This window comes from Pinus tabuliformis, chromosome 5_1 (genome assembly GCF_031772625.1).
Source record: "Pinus tabuliformis cultivar Carrire ecotype Pingquan chromosome 5_1, CPIR1, whole genome shotgun sequence".
NCBI lineage: Eukaryota > Viridiplantae > Streptophyta > Pinopsida > Pinales > Pinaceae > Pinus > Pinus tabuliformis.
In genome coordinates this window covers 329701499-329725225 of record NC_142305.1, presented here as the reverse complement: position 1 = coordinate 329725225, position 23727 = coordinate 329701499, and the positions used below count along the sequence as shown (strand labels likewise).

At 37.4% G+C, this 23727-nt stretch overlaps 1 pseudogene; it reads left to right on the top strand.

Moving 5' to 3' along the window:
• Window positions 1-205: 205 nt before the first annotated feature.
• LOC149164724 (psbP domain-containing protein 5, chloroplastic-like) overlaps window positions 206-23727 on the top strand; it is a 169581-nt pseudogene continuing 146059 nt past the window's right edge.

Below are 23727 nucleotides of genomic sequence, written 5' to 3'. Positions count from 1 at the left end.
AACAATCACAATAATATAAAACTTGCGATATAAAGAAATCCCTATGAGGAGCGGACACGATATCAACATTAAACCATTGTTTATGTGCTTATTGGATCCAAAGGAATATCGTCAATCGAAGATTTAAGATATTGACGTTTTACAATTGTTACCATTTATAAGTTCTGATAGGTAGACACGATATTCTAATTAGACCATCGTTAATATGCATATCGGGGCCAGATATCAGAGCCTGGCAGATATTGGAAGTCGGAGGGGGAAGCGCATTGGATTATCATCAATGGAGAGATTATCAGAGATCGGAGCGGAAGGTTAGATCGCTATCAGAGATCAAAGAGAGTGTTGTATCAAAGATGGAGGGATGTGTTGTATCGGCATATCGACAGGGTTAGCATATCTGAATATTGACGAATGGTGTTATCGAAGTTTTTTAAATGTGTCTCGAAAGGAAATCTCCGATATCCACTGCCTCTTATATGTGGGAGCAGAACCAATGACATGGGATGTGGGTGTAAAGATATGTCAGAGATTTTGGTTTTATGAACCAAAGTTTGCATATTAAAGGGGCTTATATCGAATATCTTTAATATTACAATATCCATGGATTCTGATATGTGTAATGCAAAGAATTATAACTGCTTTATTAAATAGCTTCGATACTTTAGATAAATGTTTTATTAAGCCTCTTCATAATATGGTTCAAACTTTGATATCGGGGATTCTCAAAAGGATTCTTCCGATGTCAAAGTCTCGATGACTCAAAACTCCGATATTAGATTTGATATATGCATTATTTTCAATAGGTCTTTCTCCACTTTTATCAATAAACCAATTCATAATATAAAAGCCACTTTGTAATATAAAACTTGGTCTTGTTCTCGGGGGCTATGTATAAAATATAAATTAATATTTACAATCGAAAATTAATTATTTACAAATAAATAAATTTATAAAACGAAAGTAATGTACAATTTATACATTTTAATAGGCCAAGGCAGAGGAAAATATCCAATCTTCAATTAAGTGCTATTTGCAAACCAAACAACCAAATGACATCAAAATGTTATGATAGGAAGATAGGAATAGATTCAACTCATTGAAGCAATCCAAATACTCAAAATGAAATAGTAATATGACCAATTGATTCAGTGAAAGGTCCACATAATGAGAATTAAATGAATAATGGGGAATTGTGTTTTTATCACAACAAGATCTAAGTTACAAATCTTGACTTCATGGATTTCCCCATATATTGATCAGGGCAATCAACAACAAATATGCGCGGGCAATATTTTCCAATATTTTATCTAAAAAAATTTAGTTTAATATAGTATCTTCCATTTTTAATCCTATTAGCATATCTTTACACCGTTATGTTGCCAATGCTAATTGATAACCTCATTAATAAATATGATAACTGTGTTCATTAATTAATCGATAATTGATAAATATGATAACTATGCATATACACACGACATTACGTACACCAAATTAATGCAGAGAACAAAAATTATGGCGTATATAAAAAAATTAATCGCTTAAAATTCTCCACATCAAAGATTCTAAAGCCACCGCATCAAAATTCAAATTCCAAATAAGTTATAAAGATTCAGCATCCCCATAATAACAGCTGGCCAAGCAGCTCCGGCTTTCCGCGCCTCTCACTGGAAAAACAAAAACCACGAAGGAGCTCTTGCTTTCAGCGGCTGTTGTTTATAATGCAATTTTTTGAAAGTTTTTTTGTTGGTTTTTTTGTCAAAATCTGGCAGCAATTTATTGGAATTGCAAGTTTGATAGCTAGTTTCTGCACAATCAAAGCGTCCCAAAGGTTTTTCCAGATGCTGAATCCAAATATGCAGTTAAAAAACTATTTTAACTGCAACAAGTCAAAATTTAACCTCAATTTCTTCACCGGATTCCATCATCGAAATCTCCAAAAAAATCACATTATAAACAACTCCATTTTCGTGCCTCTCACTGGACAAACATAAACCACATAACCAAGGCCGCCTCAAACCACGTCATCGAAATTCGAGTTAAATTATGGAGAATCAGCGTTCCGACTCCACATAACAACACCAGCCCGAGTCCCGACTGACTGGAGTTGTGCTTTCCGCGGGGCCATCTGACCGCACAAACCAGAAAAACAGAACAAAAAGCACGAACCGCACGTGCAGAGGAAAAGTGCTGCCACGAGGGCTGTTGGAGGAAATGCGCAGAGGGAAAGTGCTGGGGAAGTCGTTCTCAAGCGAAAGAGTGGGAGAGAAGTGCCTTATAACGAAGCCTCGCACGCTTCATCTCCACCTTTCGCTGAACAGAGCGGAGAACCACGAACCAACCGAGCGGGAGAGCGTTTTCATAATTATGAGCCTCTGCACGCTCATCTCGACTTTAACTTAACCGCGCAGAGACGGTCCATTCTTATTTTCCATTTTCCCTGCAGACCTATAGCTTAACCAGGCAGAGGCCGGTAAATTTCCAGCAGATGGAGAATGCTGCTGCAAGCCCGTCAAATTGAAGGAACCTTTGCCACACGGCCATACGGACACCCTCCGCGTAGCCCAGTCCTATCTTATCCGAACTCGGAGACGAATCGCAACAGGACGAGGCGGCTCCTCTTCATACTGTCCTTAGCCAGTACCAGACGTTCCTCGTAGCCTTAACTAGGGTAAAGATCAAATAGACTTTAATTGATATCTGGATATTCGGAGGCTAGACGTCGTTTACGCAGTGTTTGAAATAGTTTATCTCATTCATGGAATCGTTGCAGGACGAGGCTCTCCCTCTCTCGTAGCGGACGTTCAGCTGGATCTTTATTTCATTTGAATATCTTTACAGGCAAGTTCTAATATATACAGGTAAAACATCTTTTGAAGAAAATTTTCCTGTAGTTTACACCAGAAAGTTCGATTGTTTTTCAAATTAGAGCTATGTTTTCTGTTTATAAAATGCCAGTAACTGGATCTTTATTTCATTTGAATATCTTTACAGGCAAGTTCTAATATGTACAGGCTAAACACCTTTTGAAGAGAAATTTCCTGTAGTTTACACCAGAAAGTTCGATTGTTTGTCAAATTAGAGCTGTCTTTGCTGTTTATAAAATGCCAGTAACTGGATCTTTATTTCATTTGAATATCTTTACAGGCATGTTCTAATATGTACAGGCTAAACATCTTTTCATGAAAATTTCCCTGTAGTTTACACCAGAAAGTTCGATTGCTTGTCAAATTAGAGCTATGTTTTCTGTTTGCTTCTAGATATTCATTTGAAAAATTTAGGAGACCTGATAAAAGTCATAGCAATATTTGTTGAGTCAATTATTTTACTCATGTGCAGAGAACAAAATTCAAAGGTAAAGAAGTTTTGAAAGGAGAGTCACAAGGGCTCAGGTATGAGTGATTTATAAAAAAATTAGAGATAGAAGTACTTTAGTCTTTATAGAAATATTACTCTTGAAGCAAAACTAACATATATCTTAATATTCGTAGATTTTTGTTACCTAGCCTTTTAAAGGTGATTGATGTTTTTAATATGTGATTTTTTTCCAAATCTTTTAGAGGCCATTGTTGACTTTAATATGTTTGTTTTAAAATCTTTTGGCTCCTTGCATTTTGTTTAAAGTTTGTAGACTTGTTTTTTTAAGACAGTTAATAAATTATAGTGGAAGGCATGAAAAGGTTTATTTTTTAGAGTCATTCATAATTAATAATAGTATATTGAATATTAATTTTGGGGATTATGGATGAAAGGAGGCATTAGAATGTCTTTATCATTTTAAATCCATAAATACAATCATATGAATATGTTTTTTATTTTTTTGAAATAGGAATTTTTTTTTTTCTAAATAATTTTAATTGAAGTTATAAAATTAAATAAGAAATAATATTTTTATTGGCCTACAAGGCCATAGATTGTGTATATTTGGGCTTACAAATGGTATGGTGCTTTGTCAAAAACTTTAGGATACCTTTGTTGAAAGAGGGGCAATAGGTCCATTGGAAACAATCTTTGGAGAGTTGTGACTTGAGAGGGTCATAGGATCTTTAAGATCTAGAGATTTTGTAACTGCTAAAACATAATTTCACCTTGGGTTTCCTACATTCAAGTGGAATCCTTACTTCACACATTTTGTGTACTTTTGCTATTATAGTGGTGTCTACAAGTAACTATTGCAAACTATGATAGTTTATCATGTTAAAGACAATAAATGTATTGGCAATGATAGTTTATCATGTTGAAGACAATAAATGTATTGGCAAAGCTCTATGAATAAATACTTGAGGAAATGTTTTGGTTGAGACAAAGTTTTTTAAGAGGATGTTTTTTTTTCAACTGAATAAATCGTGCCTAGAGCAACTCTCAGGCATACATAGTCCTACCCGGGATTGGACCACATGACTTGTGGGGACCAAACCTCCCCACCTAACCATTGGACCACATTCTCAAGGCTTCTAAGATGATGCTTACCTCTTATTGATGGCACATGATCTCCTATAATTTTCTTGTTCTTTGTTGTATGTGTTTTGAACTCTTGATATATACACGTGACCATTAGCAATAATTGGGAATGTTGTTGAGTTTTTATAATATATATTTTGTTTATTAACTATTTCCTAATACTAGCCAATGTTCAAGATTTGTTGCACTCTGAAATTGAGGATGAGTTTCTAATGCATTTATTTGAGAACAAAGGTTCTTGTTGTATACAACTTTGTTTATTTAGTTGTTAGAGGTTGTTAATCCCCTATTAAACGTTCATGAAAAGTAGCTTGATGTGTCATTTTCAAATTATGTTCATGGTTATCTTCTAATTCACATCTAAGACTAATTGTTTAGGGTGAGTGCATGAAGATGGGTTACACTTTTTCGCAAGCACATGAATTGGGAGGGAGAAAAAAACAACTCGATCGAGCTCTATTTTAGCCCTCAATCGAGATGTTTGAATGCTTAAAAATAACCCTTGATCAAGCTCCTACGTAACTCATAGTTACATAGAAGCTCGATCAAGCCATTTTTTAACCACGTCAAGAGCTCGAACAAGAGTTTGTTAAAGCCTCGATTGAGCTACTAAAGACCAAAAAAATGGAGCTTTAGCTCCCTTTCTGCATATTTCTCTACAACACCATTTTATAACCTAATGGACTTCAGGCATGATTTGTCCTTATGTGGTGGAGTTGATCATGTTGGATTCATGAAGGAATCTTCTATCCAATGGTATATGAGTTTGATATTTTCAAATTCATATGATATTTTTCATCTAACTTATTTTAAACATAATGTTTGAAATTTTTTTTGACAACTTCAAAAGGGATGAATAAAAAATCAATAACATAAATTTACAAAACAAAAAAATACAAACTTATTCGTTTATGAGTTCTCTTCAAAAGCTTACTCTTAGTTTTTGAATTTATTTAAAGAGTAGAAAAAAATCTTATGTGAACACGTGTCTACAAAATGAAATTGAAATATTACTTTGCCAACTTCAAAAAATAATAAGAAATATAATTTTGCATAAAGAAATAAATTTTTAATATGAAAAACTTAGTTTTATCCTTGTAGATCATGCTCATATCTATATTTTTTTTAAATTACACATTTTAGACTAATTTAAGCTACGTGAACACACATATACCTCTTAAGATATGTCAAAATTTGGAAGGACAAACATTTCATTTAATGGAAAATTGACAAGTTTTACGACACAATTTTTTTGCAAAAAATATCATTAGGACTACAACATAATTCTCCACAAATCGTCTTTTTACTACGAATCAAAATTCACAATGCTTATGTGAATTTTGAGCGCTTCAATTCGATAAAAGAGTAAAATTTTGAAATATCATTGCCAAATTTGGCACAAAAGTGTAACTCATCTTCGTGCATTCATCGTTTAAGCACCTTTTTCTTATCCAAGGAAAGCAATTAACCTTCCTCTCTGTTTGAGGTATAAAGTGAGGTTATTGGTTCTAGCCATTCCACAAGTATACTCGCTTAAGTGTTCAAAAGGTTTGAAGTCGATGCTCCAATATTCATAGGCACTAAGTTGACATTACAATAATATTTATCAAGGCATTTTTCCATCCAACCACTCGATATAACACTAATCGGCAACTCGATAAGTACTTATAAATGCATGTCTTATGTTATTAATGGTGTTCCTATATCTTGAAAAAACAAAATATGCCATTTTTTTATGAATCTAAGAGTTTCATTTATGGAAAAAGATGACATCGGTGAATATTAACTTTTCTATTTCCTATCGACCTCACTCTTACCAGTTTTAATGGCCAGTAGGTAATTACCAAAACATATAACAAACTGCGAGAAAAACTTAGCTAACCATAGCCGAAGAGACACATAACACCATAAAACCTTCAATATCATAAACAATTGAGGAACCATTATGAGTCTCATGAGTTGACCAGTGTAGGATGCTCCAGTCTAGAACCTAGAGATGGTAGTAGCCAGAAGTCACAATGTACATGTTTCTCCATGTGAGTCACTCTTCCCTCAAAATGGTTCAATTTCTCTTGAATGCGCCATCGTCTGCTTTGCATGTTGCCCAACCAGTCTTGCATATTCCATTGGTTACTCTGAAGATCATTCATAAAGGAAATTATGGCATTTCTTTCATCACGTCAATCTCTATTAAGTTGCTCCAAGAGCAGAGTGATGTGCTTGAACTGATTTCCAAAGTTGGCCAAAGAGCGGACTGACTCCTCAATACTAAGAATGTGAGTTGGGTTAGGGGCAACGACCTCCCCTTAGCCGGGGGTCCTCCAAACTATGTCTATCACGTTGGCCCCTCTCTCCCAACCCCCTTCTAACTTTTCCTGGTTATCAAGGCATTGAAATCCAAATTGCAAACCAACATGATTTGACGATGAATTGGCAACAAATGTCCCACAGGTGTCTAATGCCAAGCCAGGGTATGCTCCCAATCAAGCAAGCGCCCACTCAACCTAGGAAAAATATAGGATGCTGTTAGGTTTGGCGCTTGAAACCCTCCACCAAAGATACACAAAAATCTCCATGTACATGCATGAGTGTCAGGAACAACCCCATAAGAAAACATATGTTCTTAACCACCCCAAGCTATGAACCCTTGGCCACAACTAGGGTGAACAACCTTCAAGGACCAAGCATAATCCCACACCAAAAACAAATATGGAATACCCACCAAAAGACCAAGCTTCCAACTTGAGACGAAAATTTTTAAATTCTACTAGGATTAGAGTTCTAGCTCACAAATTATGGTTACCCTCAAACCCCACAAAAATTGTCACATTGCCTTCCAGGAACCAGCCAACCCATAGTAGTCAGCGTGGAAAGGTAGAGGGATGATGCTTCCCTCTCCGAATGAAACCAGTATACCACAAATAGAGCAAGGAAACCCCATTATTGGGACCAGACTCAACCGGCAGACATTCCCAGAATTCACATACAGAGCCCATAATACCCTAATACAAAGATGATGATTAGGACCAAAATCCTTTACAAAGTAAAATTGAGCTATGGGACCTTGTTGTCATACCTTTCTCCAGGCTTGAGAATCCAAAAATGATCCTGACACTCATTCAATTGTGCAGGAGAACACCACCAACACTATGATTCCGACAAGAAATTGTGATTTTGCAAGCCAAGAACTCCTTCTACCAAGGTCCCAAACTCACTGAGGCAGAAAATACTCACATTCCCTTAAGCTCTCTAATCTCCTAAACATGACCATCATATAACTAGAGCCCAAACGTTGGAGAAAACGCCTCTCCATGTCCTCTCTCCTCACCTTGTGAAAATTAACGAGACTCTCACACCGCCAAAGACACTACTATTTTCAGTACCACACAGCACATATCAATGCCACCATGTGGAACATAGAGCCACATTTAATTGCACTTTCATCATCAACTAGCTAAATAACCTAGTGTCCCAATGAATTGAAGGCAATATATTTCTCGCACAAGACTGCATTGTAGAGGTGTGCCATGCCACTCCACCTTAAAAATCATCAGGATTGGTGGGGTGGCAAGCACCCTCCTCGATACCTGCACCCCATCATCCACCCCTAGGAAGAGGAGAAAACTAGATCCCATTCTTGATTGCCCTATTTAGTTAACAAATTTGTTGATTTGTTTCCAGATCGTAGAGATAGATGTAAAGACATGATGATAACAGCTACTAGACTTGGGACACCATAATGAGCTAGTCTGCCTCACTGCACCACTAACTCAATCAACTATTTAGGCCTTCCAGTTCCTAGCCACTCCACATTACACAGTCACAATAACTAGACCCTCATCACTACCCCCTGGAATTGAGCATTGTACAATCCCTATCCTCCTTCTTAGTCCTACACTATGTTCTGCCTCAATCAATGTGTTGCATGAAGAATAAGATAAACTAGGATATTTCTGGACTGATGTTATCTTGTCATGAGTGGATTCCATCTACATGTATTTTTATCTTCACAGGATAGGATGATGCTCAAGGAGGATGCCAAGGAGATGATGTAAGAAGACACTTGTGAATCTGAAGATACAAAGATATCACCAAGCAAGAAGATGAAGGGACATTGGATCATGACTGAAGAAGGAAGATCAAGAACACATAAAGAGCTCCACATCATCCTAGTGTCTTGGAGGATGAAGATGAAGAACTTGCAAAGCCTATCATGAAGATACAAAGAAAGCAGCAAGGAGGAAATATTTACATTAACACATCACTATGAAGTTCCATGTCATCAGTACCAAGTCATGGCTTGTCCAAGTGTCACCTCAACAACCTCACATGTCATTGTATTTTTGCACATCATTTGTGGATGTAATTATGTAATTCCCAAAATGAGAAAATGTAAATTGTGCGGAAGTCCAAAGGTCACTCCATATAGAAGTCCAAAGGTCTCATAGGAGTTTGAAAAGCCACATGGAATCTCAAGAGTCATGAAGGGAGCTCAAGAGTCACAAGGGTTGTGGAGAGTCATAAGGGAGGTGGAGAGTCACTTTTTCTTCTCAAGCTAAGCATAGGAGAGAATATTAGGCGTCTGAGAAGCAAGTAGTTTCTTAACGTTCCACTATTGGAACAAGTTTTGTATCATTGTAATGGTGTGTCTTGGGACTTTCACTTTATAATTTGAAGCTCTTGGAGTCAGTACACTTTTCATGCATATGTCGGGGATGATGGTAACACTATTATTTCATTGTTTCTGGTGTATGTTTATGTTAACACATACTAATGAAAATGAACTATTTCATTGACTTTAGTATGCATTATTGAATCATGTGCCTTATGCTTTCATGATCGTTATTTTTTTGTGAACTATTTCGCAAGATTTATAACAATTCTTTCAAATTTATACATGTGTCTTTATTAGGAAAATACTACTACTTTTCTCTTAAATACTGTCACTTCCTTCTGTGAAAGAACCATTAGATACCTTGCAATTAAATACATCACAAGGATAACTTACTTGTTTATCTTGAAAGAGCATGTGTTTCTCTTATGTCATTTATTGTAACCAAGGAAAATCTTTAAGACTATGGAAAACAACCTAACTTTCCGGCTAGGGCTCCCACTCCAAATGGTGTGAAGTCTAATTGGGATTTCATATTGGGGAGACCCCCTTACTTTTGGTGGCATCTAGCACCATCAAAAGTTATGGCACTAGGAAGGTAGCATTCTTATGGTTGAAAACTCACCACATTCACATACATAACTTTTTGTGCAATGAAACAATCATCCAAGCACAAATCCAACTCATATATATGAGAAATGAGTTTCCTCTCATTAAGGTTCAACGCTTGCATATGAAGTCACTTACGATCAACTCCAAACCCTTCGGCCTATTAATTATCATTTTACTAGAGCCATTGGATTTGTGACATCCTGTCTTCCTCATAAGCAAACAAAGAAAGCAACAACCCATCGTGGTGTGTAGTTTCTTCAGCGAAAGACTTGGTTAACGTAATCCTTAAATATTCAATTGATTCTTCTGAAGGGATACATCAACAAGGGGATCTTCTACCACCAAGTGAGAAAAATATGGATGGAGATGGGGAATATTTTCATTTTTCTAATGAAGAACGGCCAAGGGATACAAACAACCTAATAATAACAATAATTTGGATGGTGAAGGAGAAGACCAATTGGATTGGATGGCCCAAGGGCCTCTTTCTCTTCTGGGAAATATTCATCACTTACCAAAGCACCCAAAAAAGATGCTTACCAAGTTTGATCCTCAAAAGAAAGCAAAGGTTGAAGATCATATTGATGATTTCTACTTTCATTTACTAGTGCTATAGGTACATTTTGACGATGTTTCTTGTAGATTACTTCGATACACTCTAGAAGGTAGTGCATCAATTTTGTATCATAGCCTTCCATCGAATTCAATCCATAATTGGAGTGTGTTTAAGTAGTTATTCTTAGAAAAGTTTGTCGATGATAAAACTCCAGCCATGTTACTTAAGGAACTCTAAAACATTAAGATGGGGGAGAAAGAAAAGGTCAAGGATTTCAATGAAAGATTCACACGTATTCTAAACAAATTCCCCACTGATGTACAACCACATGACTCAATTACTAAACCTTACTATACTACTGCCTTGCCTACTAATATTTCCAATTTTTTTCAGTGTGCTACAATAGATACTTTGGCTTTATACTTTGTAGAAGTAATCATCGTCGAGAAATACTTAAGGTCTATTGGGGTCATTGTTGATCAGGAAGATTCAAAGGACTCCAAAGACACAAGTAAAAAGTCTCAAGCCTCTTCCTCAAAAGCTAAAGAGAAATATCCTTTTGGCATGAACATCTTGACTAAATCCTTGAATTTGCTAACTAACAAATTATCAAAATGCAAAAGGAAGTCAAGTGAGGCTTCTACCAACAACAAGTCTCTTAAGCCATTTCTTAAGAATAATTTTAATCAACCAACTAAGTCTACACAAAGTTCCAATGTTGTATTCAATGTTGAGAACTTGGGCATGAATAACTACTGTACCTTTCACCAAGAAGCTCATTCAAAGAAAACATTCCCTTGGTGGAAACACAACATGAATGTTGTGGTTGCAAGTGTTATAGAAAGTTTGTTCACAGAAGAGCATTCAAAGCAGACTCAAGAGACTGATGAACCTGCCCCGATAGAGGAAAAACAAAATGTTGGTGATTCAATTTTCACATTTGATCTTATATTCAACAATGATCGACAAAGTGTTGGTGAGCCCCTAGTGGGTGATGCTCCTCCTCAACAACAAGATAAGGAATATAACTTGAGGAGAAAAGTACCAACGCTAGAGAAAGATGTCAGAAAGCAATTGCTAAGAAATATTTTACCTCCTAGTAATCCTACTCGAGCACTCAAAAAAAATCTGGGAGTACACAACCTCAAAAAAATGCTTTTGGAAATAATATGAATAAGTTTTCCACCCCTGAGGTATCAAACAAAGTTACACCGCCTACCACTTCTCAAGCCTCGTCCAGTAAGTTCCCTACCATCCTCAAATCATTTTTTAATGCAACTAATTTAAATGCTAGGTCCACTTGCCCCACTTTTCTTTTAGCTTTTGATATTTTTAATTATAATGTCCATAATTCCCTAGTTGATTATGGTGCCTCTGCGAATGTCATGCCTTTATCTGTTGCAAATAAAATCAATGCCAAATGGGAAAAGACTGATGCCAGAATATTTTAGTTAGGTAGATCTTTAGTACAGGAAATTGGTGAGCTTAATAATGTTATAATTCATTTATAATCAGACCACAGAGTTCATCAATGTACTTACATTTTCATTATGGACATTTCATAAGCTTATGGCTTTATTTTGAGTAGAGATTGGTCTAGCAAGTTGTAAGGATACTTTGCTACATACTGGTTGCATTTATGGCTTCCATACAAGGGCAAGAATAATCAAATCGGAGTCAAGGGTGAACCTTTCATGAAACATATCATCACGACGCTTGAATCTCCTAACGAGACTATCAATCATGCACAAATGATTTTTGGGAATTGCTTACTAGAAGTTGATCGCAGATGTTATCTTGCATAATCGTCTCCTGTATCACCATGTTTACAGTTGGAACTCCTTCATTGCAGTCCATTTGGAACCAACTTATTGCAGAAAACAACAACTACTTTAACACCTCCCCTGCAACAGTGCCCAAAAGTGATGACCCTCATTTTTACAACAAGAATGTTGGAACTCCTGAGGGGATCAACTTTAATTATCAACCTAGATTTTGTACAAACTTAAGAGGTATCGGTACAAGCAATATATTCTACATAGTTTGATCTAATGTAGTTGAAGAGAAGTCAAAATGCATAGAGACCACTATGCTACACGAAATGCTTAAAAAATTCAATGAGCAATAAATAGATATATTATAATCTACAGGAAAAGAAGAAACTGAAAGAGATCCTATTCTATTACAGGAAATTAAATGATAGAAAGTAAACCCTAATCTAATTACAGGAATGTAAATGAAAAAATGTAATTCTACTATGTTTTGCAAAAATTAAATCAATGTTATTGCAGGAAAAGAAATGGTTGAAATAAAGTTTATCTTAATTTCAATAAAGAAAAGTAAATACTTCAATATTTCTAGATAAAAATCAATCCTGCTCTTTCTTTCATGAAAAATTAATTTTGTAGCTAAAACAAGACAAGAAAACAACAAATCCTAATTGCAGGAGGAAAGCTACAACGACTAGGGAAAAGTTCCTAAGGGATCTCTAAACCTCTAAACTCCATCTTCAAGGTCTAATGGATGTTGGAAAATGCCAAGCGATGATGGAAAGCTTCTAGTTGTGGAGGCATTCTAAAGAAATTTGCATATTGCTACATGATGGCCCTATTTTGCTACGGGAAACTTCCAAGAGAAGCTTTATGAAGTCTAAATGTGTTTTGAAGGGTGGAAAAGGTGGTTGAAGGTTTTTCAAGGTAAAATTGATCCTTACCAAGCATAGGTGCACTCATTTAGTGACCTTATACAAGTAAGAAACAAGACTGGGCGTTTCCTATAGCTCTAGGCAGATTTTAGCTCACTGGAAATATGTAGAGATGTGTAGTGAGTGGAAAGGTGATGGTGTCAGTGATTTGAATGCATGAAAACAATACTATTTTTTCCTATGAAACAATAACATTCATCTACAAGCGAAGTGCATGGCTAACTGATCCAGCGGATAAAAAATATGCTGAAAAATCAAAGTGCTCAAAATCTTCTAAAACTAGCGCCAAATCATAGATCTCATAGTTCCGATTCCAACGACGCTTGAATCGCCTCAATCTGACACCATATGTGAAAGTTATCGTGTTTTGAACTTTTTGGCAAACATCTATAAAGTTAACTTGCAAGGTTGATTGGGAAAACTGTACACTAACATCATGTTGATATCAACATCATGACTAGGCGATATGGTTGTCAGAGGACCAATTTAGACAAGGCACATGGCATGATGTGATTAGTTGAAGGAGTTTTGGTTTGGGCCAATCCTGGGCCACCATGTGGCCAATCAGAGGGCGCCATGTGGCCCAATGAAAGGCCACAACATGGCATCGGGATATGTGCCAAAATTTTGTTATTGTTACCATTCAAGCCCGCTAAAGTCAAACCCATGACCTCATAGTTATTAACCAATCGTTGAACCATTACACCACCAAACATGCTCGTTAATACATAGTGGGAAATTTCATTTGAATTAATGTGGTTTTGCCGTTGGAGGGAGGGGGTGGGCCACGTGGCCCAACCATGGGTCATGTGGATGTGAGGTGACCATGGCGCAAGAAGAGAAGGGCGAGGCAGGAAGTGTGAAAATCGGTGACCCAAATTCCTACTGCGACAACTGATTAAATTCATCCTACTTGTTAATTTCTTAATCAAGTTATTTACAGTGTTACATAGTCAACATAGAAATAAAATCTATTTCAACCTTCACAACATAAAATAATGTGGAAACAAAATATTAAACATGAGAGAAATAAATGGACACACAAATGCACCGTTGTTTTTGGACAAACGTCCTCGGAAAAACCCAATGTGGGAAAACCAGTGAGACAGCTGAGGGTTTTAATTATTATGTAGTAGTTTCTAAGTACAAATATTTAGATTCCCAAACTCATAATCTGATACAGAGAATAATCTAGCTAAGAGGTAGCGATAAATATTCTCACACTATCACTAGCGATTTGAATATGATCCAGACTCTGGGTGGCTAGCCCCACGCTTCCTTTACATAATCACTACACTGTCACTGTGTCACAACCTTTAGGAACTGCTTCACCCTTCCAGTTGATCGATTTGCTGTATGGAACTCAACTCTCTGGCCATCCGGTCTCACACCCCATCTTCCAGTACTAGATCTCAACTACTCCTAGCAAAATTACAGACTCCCTTTGAAGCACTGCGCTGCCTCTCTGAACCTCTCGATGCCTTCTCTGTCTTGCACTTTCCGGAACTAGAAAAACCCCCTCCGATCTACTATCTCTGCCTCTCACTGCAAGAATATTGCTCGATCTCTCTCCGACAACTCAACATTACTACTCTTGAGAAACTCGATCTCTAGATCTCACTATCTCAGTGTGTTCTCCAAGTGCCTATCAAGCTCCTTCTTATAATCTCTCATTGGAGCACCAACGGCCAAGATTAAAACATAATAAAAGGCCCAGATTAAATGGGATTTGATCATCGTCTTCCTCTAGAAGATTCACACCATATTTAATTAATACCCTCTAATTAATCACATGTCCTAAGTTTAGACTTGGGAATACGTTAAAAACGATTAATTATTTTAATTAAAGCATCTCTAGGTGGAATTTTCCCAATTTATGGGTATTGGAGAATGCATGTTTCTTAGCCTCTTTGCAAAATATCGAGGCTAGAGCACATTCGATGTATCGAAATAGACACCCACTCTTAGCGAGGAATGTGCTCTAGTGCTACAACCCACTAAAGAATCACTTTGTCTCCGCACCATCTCCTACTGCGCCACTGATGTCTGGCTATGCTACTCATAAACTATTGTGGAACTATGACTGTTGCATTCATGTTGTTGTTGGCCCTGCTAAACTGTTACCAATACTACATCTTCATTACATCCCTCTCCATCTGTTGTTGCTGCAACTGCACCAATTGCAACGGAAAAGCATCCAAAATACTGAACCAACTATGGTCAGTATGGCATATGTCACCTAAGTCTTGACTACTACTAGAATATGAACTGTCACTAAAGCCTCTGCGATGTTACTGACTCTGCTCTGTGCCAACTGCACTGCTGCCAACACTGTTATGCATTGCTCAGTCTCTGACCTCTACTAGCTACTGCATATGTCATTCTGGCACCTGATTGCACCAATTTCCATTGGTCCATCTTGCAACTGCTTACTATGGGCACTTGTAGCAAGGTACTGATTCAAGAGGTGGACCTCCTCAAGAATCATGCCCAACCTATAGGTCTCTAGGGCTACAAAACCAAATCACCCCACCTCAGCGCTAGAGGTAACTTAGTGATCATGGAAAACTCTTCCTCTTATCTAGATGACAGCCTGTCGATCTCAGTAGATGTAGCCTTTTGATCCTACTTCCCCTCCTTTTCCTTCTTTCTAAGAGGACATTGAGAGTTGCAGTGGCCATGCTCACCGCATCTGAAGCACTTGATCTTCAAATGCCCTCCTTCCTCCTACGCTACTCCTACTGTCCCTTTGATGCGAGGGCCACATCTTACTCCTCCTTTACTTGCTTTATCCCACTGTTGTTGCTAGCATCACTGATGGTGCTCTTCACCAAATCTCGCCTCATCTCCTCCTGTTGCAGATCAATCCACACACGTTCTTAATCTGGTAGTTTCTCTCTGCTAAGGATACTCTAGACAAAAACTTGCCATTCTTCATAAACATTTTTCAGAGCTAATTGCACCAACTCTATAGGTTGGGGCACTGACCCTACTAAAGACAGTTGGTCCCAAACATCTTGAAGCCTAGTAAGGAAGGGGTCTATATGCTCCCCTTTCTGCATCCTTGTGCATATCAGCTTCTCCTCAAGATACATCTTCTGTTGCTTGGAATATCCTTCATACATCGTAGCTAGTGCCTCCCACATCTACTAGGCAGTATTTTTCCAGCTATGTGAGATACCATGTGATCTCTAACCCCATCGAGAATCAACCTCTTAGCTCTTTCCATCTCCTTCTTATATTTCTTAAGCGGATCTGCATCTGTGGGTACAGCTACCACACTACTGTTATAAGTTTTGAGATCATGCTCATCTAGAAGGCGGGAAATTCTAGCCTTCCAGATCACACAGTTGGAGGCTTCGTTCAACCGATCTTGATATCTCAACCCAGTTGATGTCATCTCTCTAAAAATGTCAATTCCTCCTCTTCTCCTATGTGCAACTACTTCCCAGCTATTCGCACTCCCTTCTGGAGTGAGAAATCCTACACATATCTACTGCTACTCTGCTAGGAGAATTCAAACTTCTTGGCTAGAAGTCCCCTGAGGAAAGAATTCCCTCACTGTGTGCTCTTCCTTCCTCTGGATGCTATTTGCACTAGCAAATGGCTGCAAAATATGGGTCTCAATTGAAGATCTGCTATGTGAGGAAACTGCTCCTACTCCCTCTGCCTCTTGTACTCTTCGATCTGGAAAAAATTATTCTCTATCGACTCACTCATAGAAGTAAAATTTCCACAAAAAACTGACCCTCCTAGCTAAGGAAATACACTGTCCCTGAGAGTTTCAAATTGATGCCTATGCAAAAATTCAAACCGCCTCCTTTCTTCTACGTTGAGCTCTTCGGCTTACGATCTGTGCTCTAATACCATGTAAAAATTCAGTGACCCAAATTCCTATTGCAGCAACTGATTAAATTCCTCCTACTTGTTAATTTATGAATCAAGTTATTTACAATGTTACACAGTATACATAGAAATAAAATCCACTGCAGCCTTCACAACATAAAATACTGCAAAAACAAAATACCTCACAGGAGAGAAATAAACACACACACAAATATACTGTTGTTTTTGGACAAACGTCCCCAAAAGAACCCATTGTGGGAAAATTGGTGCAACAGTTGCGGGTTTTAATTATTATGCAGTAGTTTCTGAGTACAAAGTCTTAGATGCCCAAAATGGAAATCTGATACAGAGAATAAACTGGCAAAGAGGCAATGAGAAATATTCTCACATTGTCACTGGCAATCCAAATCTGATCCAGGCTCTGGATGGCTATCCCCATGCAATCACTACGCTGTCACTATGCTGCAACCTCTAGGAACTATGTCACCCTTCTAATTGATCGATTTGTTTGTTGGAATTTGACTCTTTAGCCCTCTGTTCTCACACCCTGGCTTCCGGCACTAGATATCGACTCCCCCCAGCGAAATTACAAACTCCCTCTAAAGCACTGCGCTGCTTCTCTGAACCTCTTGATTCTTTCTCTGCCTTGCATTCTCCGAACTGGAAAAATCCCCTCCCGTCTACTATCCCTGCCTCTCACTACAACAAGATAACTCGATCTCTCTCCAGAAACTCAGCGCTACTACTCTTAAGAAATTCGATCTCTAGATCTCACTATCTCAGTGTGTTCTCCAAGTGCATATAAAGCTCCTTCTTATAATCTCTCGTTGGAGCACCACAAGCCGAGATTAAAACATAATCAAAGGCTCAAATTAACCAGGAGTTGATCCTCATCTTATTCTAGAATATTCACACCAGATTTAATTAATACCCTTTAATTAATCACATTTCCCGAGTTTAGGCTTAGGAATACATTAAAAAGTATTAATTATTTTAATTAAACCTTCTCTAGGTGGAATTTTACCAAATGATTTCTGGGTCTTGGAGAATGCATGTATCTTAGCCTCTTTGCAAAATCTCGAGGTTAGAGCACATTTGATGCTACAGAAATCAATAGGAAGCCCTGGGTATTATTTAAAGAAATGGAACCACCAGCGAGGGCTACTAAGGAGGGATGGCGTGTGGTGCCTAGCCCGCAACCACATGGCTCATCATAAGACCAAGAGCATAGATTGAGTGGGAACGTTACCTATGGTCAGTGCCCCTCGCCACATTATATGCCATATGACTAGAATCAGGAACTAAGAAATAGGCGCACAACCCTATTGGCGCGATTAATCATCCGATAGTTTGCACCATTAATGATTGAGTCAGCGCAAAACCCATGCCAATTTTTCACTTGGCAGAGCCGCCAAAGGATGAATTCTTTTCCATTTTAGCCAGTTTTGCGAATTTGTAGAGTAGATAGCAGGGAAATGAACATGGATGCCTATTTTGGCCATTTTTCATCCTTTTCGAGCCCAATAAGAGCCTACGTAGGGGTTTTTGGGTGTTTTGGACACCACAACAACATTATTTTCCAATTTTAGCATTGTATGTTGATGTAATTGACATTTTGAGCATATAATATAAAAGGCCACCATTGGAACCTGGACCCGAAGACATAGCCCATGAGGGGTGAACCCCGTCATCAAATTGTTGTTTTGCAATGATGCATGTTATTTATCTTTCACTGTTTAGTTTATTTTCTTTTACAATTTTGATCCATTTCCCACAAGACATAGACTAGCTTGTAAAAATTTTCAAGAAACCTTCAATTTTTAATTTCAAATCACTAACTGATAAAAGCAAGATGTGTAAACAACTATCAAACCACTAAATGCAGGAAGTAAAAAAACAATGGAAAGGATGCATTGAATTTGAAATGAAGACTATTATTGCATGAAAGAAACTGTTTTTTGTGGTTATCAAAACAAGGTGCATTACCAAAATTCAATTAGGTGCTCACTTATAAACGCTACAAAGAAAACACTTTTCTCATAAATAATATTTGCAAAAAATCACAACTACAATAAATGCATGGAAAGAAAATGTACAAGAAGGGAGCTTGAACACCTAGGTTGGGCCCTAACCCAAGGCGACTCAGGTCCCTTAGAAGAAAATCAAACTGAGAACAAAGAAATGCTTTTCATTAATCTGCAAAAGTGTTCATACTTGAGACATGACAAGATGAAATGATAGACAAAAGCCTTTCTCCAATAGTAAATATCTTCATCTAGAGTTTTGAATCCCTATTGGGCTGCTAAGGCCCCTTATTTATTCAAAAAGTGCTTGACGGGTAGCCTCCTTGAAGGGAGGACTACTTCCCTCCAAATTCCTTAGAAGTGTGGATCCAGTTCCCTAGTGTTCTCACAGCCACTGGGAAGTAGTAAATTTCCTTGAGCCAACTGTGTTGTGATTAGCTTGTAGCAAGGAACAAACCCCATTATCCTCCCTTGTTGGGCTCCTTCGTGATATGCACAATAAATCCTCAATATCCTGCACATTTAATGTATTAGGCACACATGATATAGCAAATATATCTTAACCTTCCTAAGAACATATGAAAGGTTTAAAAAATACATTATCAAATGTAGATACCTATTTGGGAGGCCCATTAGCCACCTCCTCATTCAATGCCTTCTCAATGCTATCCCTAATTTTATCCCATTTTACTTTTTTAGGTGATGGAGAACTTATTTTCTTTCCCATCTCAATGGGCTATGGAGGTATTTGTAGAAATTCCACTGTAGATCATTGAATAATGCAATATACTAAAGCAAAATACTAAATCTACTTCTACAATCAAACTTTGTGGAAGCTTAATCAATTTGAGCTAGATCAATCAGAACACATATAACAGAGAAGAAGAAATCATACATATGAAACACAGAATAATAACCCAGGGAAAGCCTCAGCCTAAAACCCCAATCTCTGTATTATCATACAAGTGGAAATATGTCTGAATTACACAAAGCCTTAGCTCAGAAGCTATCCAGATCTTAGTACAATCCCTCTACTACTCATAAACAGTGAAAGGCTTCTACAAACCTTCTCCTCTACCCTCCAAGCCTCCTATTTCCTTGCACATTTTTTCCTGGGGTCCAGTGCTTCCACTTGTGTGAATTCCCACTTCACACTGCTCACTTGGCTCAGAAATAATTCCCCAAACCTGAAGGAGATAATTCCTCCAACTGATAGTACATTGTCCCTTCCTCTGATCTCAACTGGGTCTCTGTCTAAACTGACATGCATGAGTTATTCATGAGAGAATATTCAGTTATCTGAAGTGTAGCAGTTACATGCAAGCATGCATTAACTAACTAAACTCACATTAATTTAAACAAACTGTTTAAATCAATCTAACTGGACTTGACTTAGTTAACTGAGCCAACTAATTACAACTCAAATTAGAACTCATCCTTATCTCTTTAACTGATGGATAAATTCCTCAATTAATGGAGAAATTGTTGCATTTCCTCACATAGACTTCATGTTTGATTTTTCACAACTAATTAACTCATGGTGAATTAATTTATTTATGTTCAAACAACTATTAAGTTCAAATTCGAATTTTACTTCCTATTTTAGTGCAGGGACTAACTAAAATTGGAATCCATCCTGAATTGCTAAAAATAGCAATGCTATTTTTAGCACTTACATTTTTCATTCCCTGTTGCTCAATCCAGCACTGGTACCGAAACTGCTATTTTTAGCATTTCTTGTTGCCATTTTCAACACTCCCTCTCAACAAAAAAGGCATTCAACTTGAACTGATCCTGTACCTTTGGAATGTTCTACATGCAACACTTCTACGAAGTGTGGTTGCTCCAGCGACTCTAGAAACAAAAAAAAAAAGCTCCCAACTGACCTCTCCGTTGGGCTAGAAACATACTCTGATGCTGAAGCTCTACCTGCTACTAACAAGTACTCCCTCTCTGACCTCTAAGCTACTACAACACTCCATGCATCTCACACAGTTGCACACCTCTTTGTGCCATCCTGCACTGGTGCAACACTCATGTGCCTCTCACATTGTTGCAGCTTGTTAGCTCTACACTGTCTTGGGACTCCTGCACTGTAGCTCTCTTTGCTGCTCCATCCGCATCTGTCTCTACCCAATTAGCCAGTCCTGCTACTCCTCATCGGGGCTCCCGTAGCAAGGTCTAATCAAAGAGGTTGGGTACCTCAATAATCATGCCCCTATTCCAGCCTTCTTGGGACTGTCACTCCACATTGCCCCACCTCCAACCTGGAGGTATGGATGCATGTGATCCCTCTGCCCACTTGGCTTGAAATTTCCCCCTACTGGAGGTCTCTACATGAGTAGATGTTTCTGCTCAATCTCCTCTCAGCTTCTCTAGTTGTGGCTGCTCCACAACTTCCCGAAACTGCTTCACCAATCGTGGCTCCTCCACAATTTTCTAAGACTTTTTCTGGCGCTGCATGTTGAGAGGTAATGTACTCTCCCTCTCAACCACCAAGTCTCCAACATTCTCCTTACTCCTCAAGGCTTTGCATGCATCTTGAACCTCAAGTGCATACAGGTTCTTGGCTAGCACACCAATCTATTTCATATTTCCCGTTGTCACGAAATTTTCTAGAAAAAGAGTTGATTTTAAATCAGCGATATCTCCCTCATCCGAACTCCAATTTAGTCAATTTTTTTTTTTTTTGAATTTGGGTCTTTTTCCGCAAGGAATCCAAATCTACTATTTATTTCTGAAAATTTTGTACAGAAATTTTCAGATCTTCTCTGCAAACTCTCGGCCCAAAACTCAAAACTTTGAAATCTCCTCTAATATATTGTTCTCCGCTTTGATCACCTTTTCTCTGATACCATGTAGAAATTCGCATTGTAGATCACATGATAATGCAATATACTAAAGCAAAATACTATATCTACTTCTACAATCAAACTTTGTGGAAGCTTAATCAATTTGAACTAGATCAATCAGAACACATATAACAGAGAAGAAGAAATCATACACATGAAACATAAAAGAATAACCTCGGGAAAGCCTCAACCTAAAACCCCAATCTTTGTATTATTAAACAAGTGGAAATATGTTTGGATTACACAAAGCCTTAGCTCGGAAGCTATCCAGCTCTCAGTACAATCCCTCTGCTACTCATAGATAGTCAAAGGCTTCTCACAAACCTTCTCCTCTGCCCTCCAAGCCTCCTATTTCCTTGCACAGTTTTTCCTGGGGTCCAGTGCTTCCACTTGTGTGAATTCCCACCTCACACTGCTCACTTGGCTCAGAAATAACTGCACAAACCTGAAGGAGATAATTCCTTCTGCATGGATGAGTTTCCTTTATAGGAAAAATCCTCCAACTGATAGTACATTGTCCCTTCCTCTGATCTCAACTGGGTCTCTGTCTGAACTAACATGCATGAATTATTCATGAGAGAATATTCAGTTATTTGAAGTGCAGCAGTTATATGCAAGCATGCATTAACTAACTGAACTCACATTAATTTAAACAAACTGTTTAAATCAATCTAACTGGACTTGACTCAGTTAGCTAAGCCAACTAATTACAACTCAAATTAGAACTCATCCTTATCTCTTTAACTGATGGATAATTTCCTCAATTAATGGAGAAATTGTTGCATGTCCTCACATAGACTTCATGTTTGATTTTTCACAACTAATTAACTCATGGTGAATTAATTTATTTATTTTCAAACAACTGTTAAGTTCAAATTCGAATTTTACTTCCTATTTTAATGCAGGGACTGACTAAAATTGGAATCCATACCGAATTGCTAAAAATAGCAATGCTATTTTTAGCACTTCCATTTTTCATTCCATGTTGCTCAATCCAACACTAGTACCCAAACTTTTATTTATAGCAGTGCTATTTTTAGCACTTCTATTTTTAGCTTTTCTTGTTTCCATTTTCAACAGTATTTTTCTCTTACCTGTCTTGGTTAGATACATAATTGTAGCTTTCTTTGCTATCAAAGAGAACATAACAATCCCTTGTCACTTCCCTATTTAGCAAAGCAAGCACATAATTCCCTCAAGTTAATGCAAGGTGAAAATCATTGTTATACATAAATGCTTAAGATTCACCATTATCAAATGAATTTGACTTTACTTTGAATTACAATAGGTGACACAAGGAGTTAATCATCTATTTCATCGTATTTCTTCAATTTAAGAAGTATGGAAAGCTTGTGAAGGGCTTTGTCTCTTCCCCATCTAGATAGGTAACATGAAATGTAAGATCCTTAGATGGCAAAGAAAATGTATCTTTGTGAAGGGATTTGTCTCTTCGCCATATTGTTTGACAACATGAAATGTAGCTTCCCCAGATGTAAAAGCAAACACAAAATTCCCTCAATTCAATGTAAGGTAAGTTAGAACAATTTAGAAACGCATTTTCATACAATTATTTTCATTTTTCATTTTTTTATAATGTGTGATTTCTCTTTGAATTGATAATCAATCTTGATATATACATGTTTTCTTAATCATAAGCTCATTATCATACATGATTGCTTAAGCTTCTCCATTATTACTTGAATTTGGCTTTACCTTGAATCGTAGTTGATGATGCAAGAACTTAATCATCTATTTCCTAGTGTACTAAATAACGCACATGAAGGACTTTGTCCCTTCTCATCTAGGTCATTTACAAAAATGTCACTTCCATGGTTGGCAAAGCAAATGCACAGTTCCCCTCTATCTATTGTTATTTGGTACATTAGAATTTATTTAAAGTGAGCTCAATTCTACATAGTTTTGCTTACAAATAGATTGTCAAACTTTAGTACTTCTGTCTCATTCTTCTATTAATTGATTACCCCATATCACTCTTTGGATTATTGAAAATTTTTAATTTTGTTTTACCATTTGTTATGGTTTTTGGGATTCCAACCACGTAA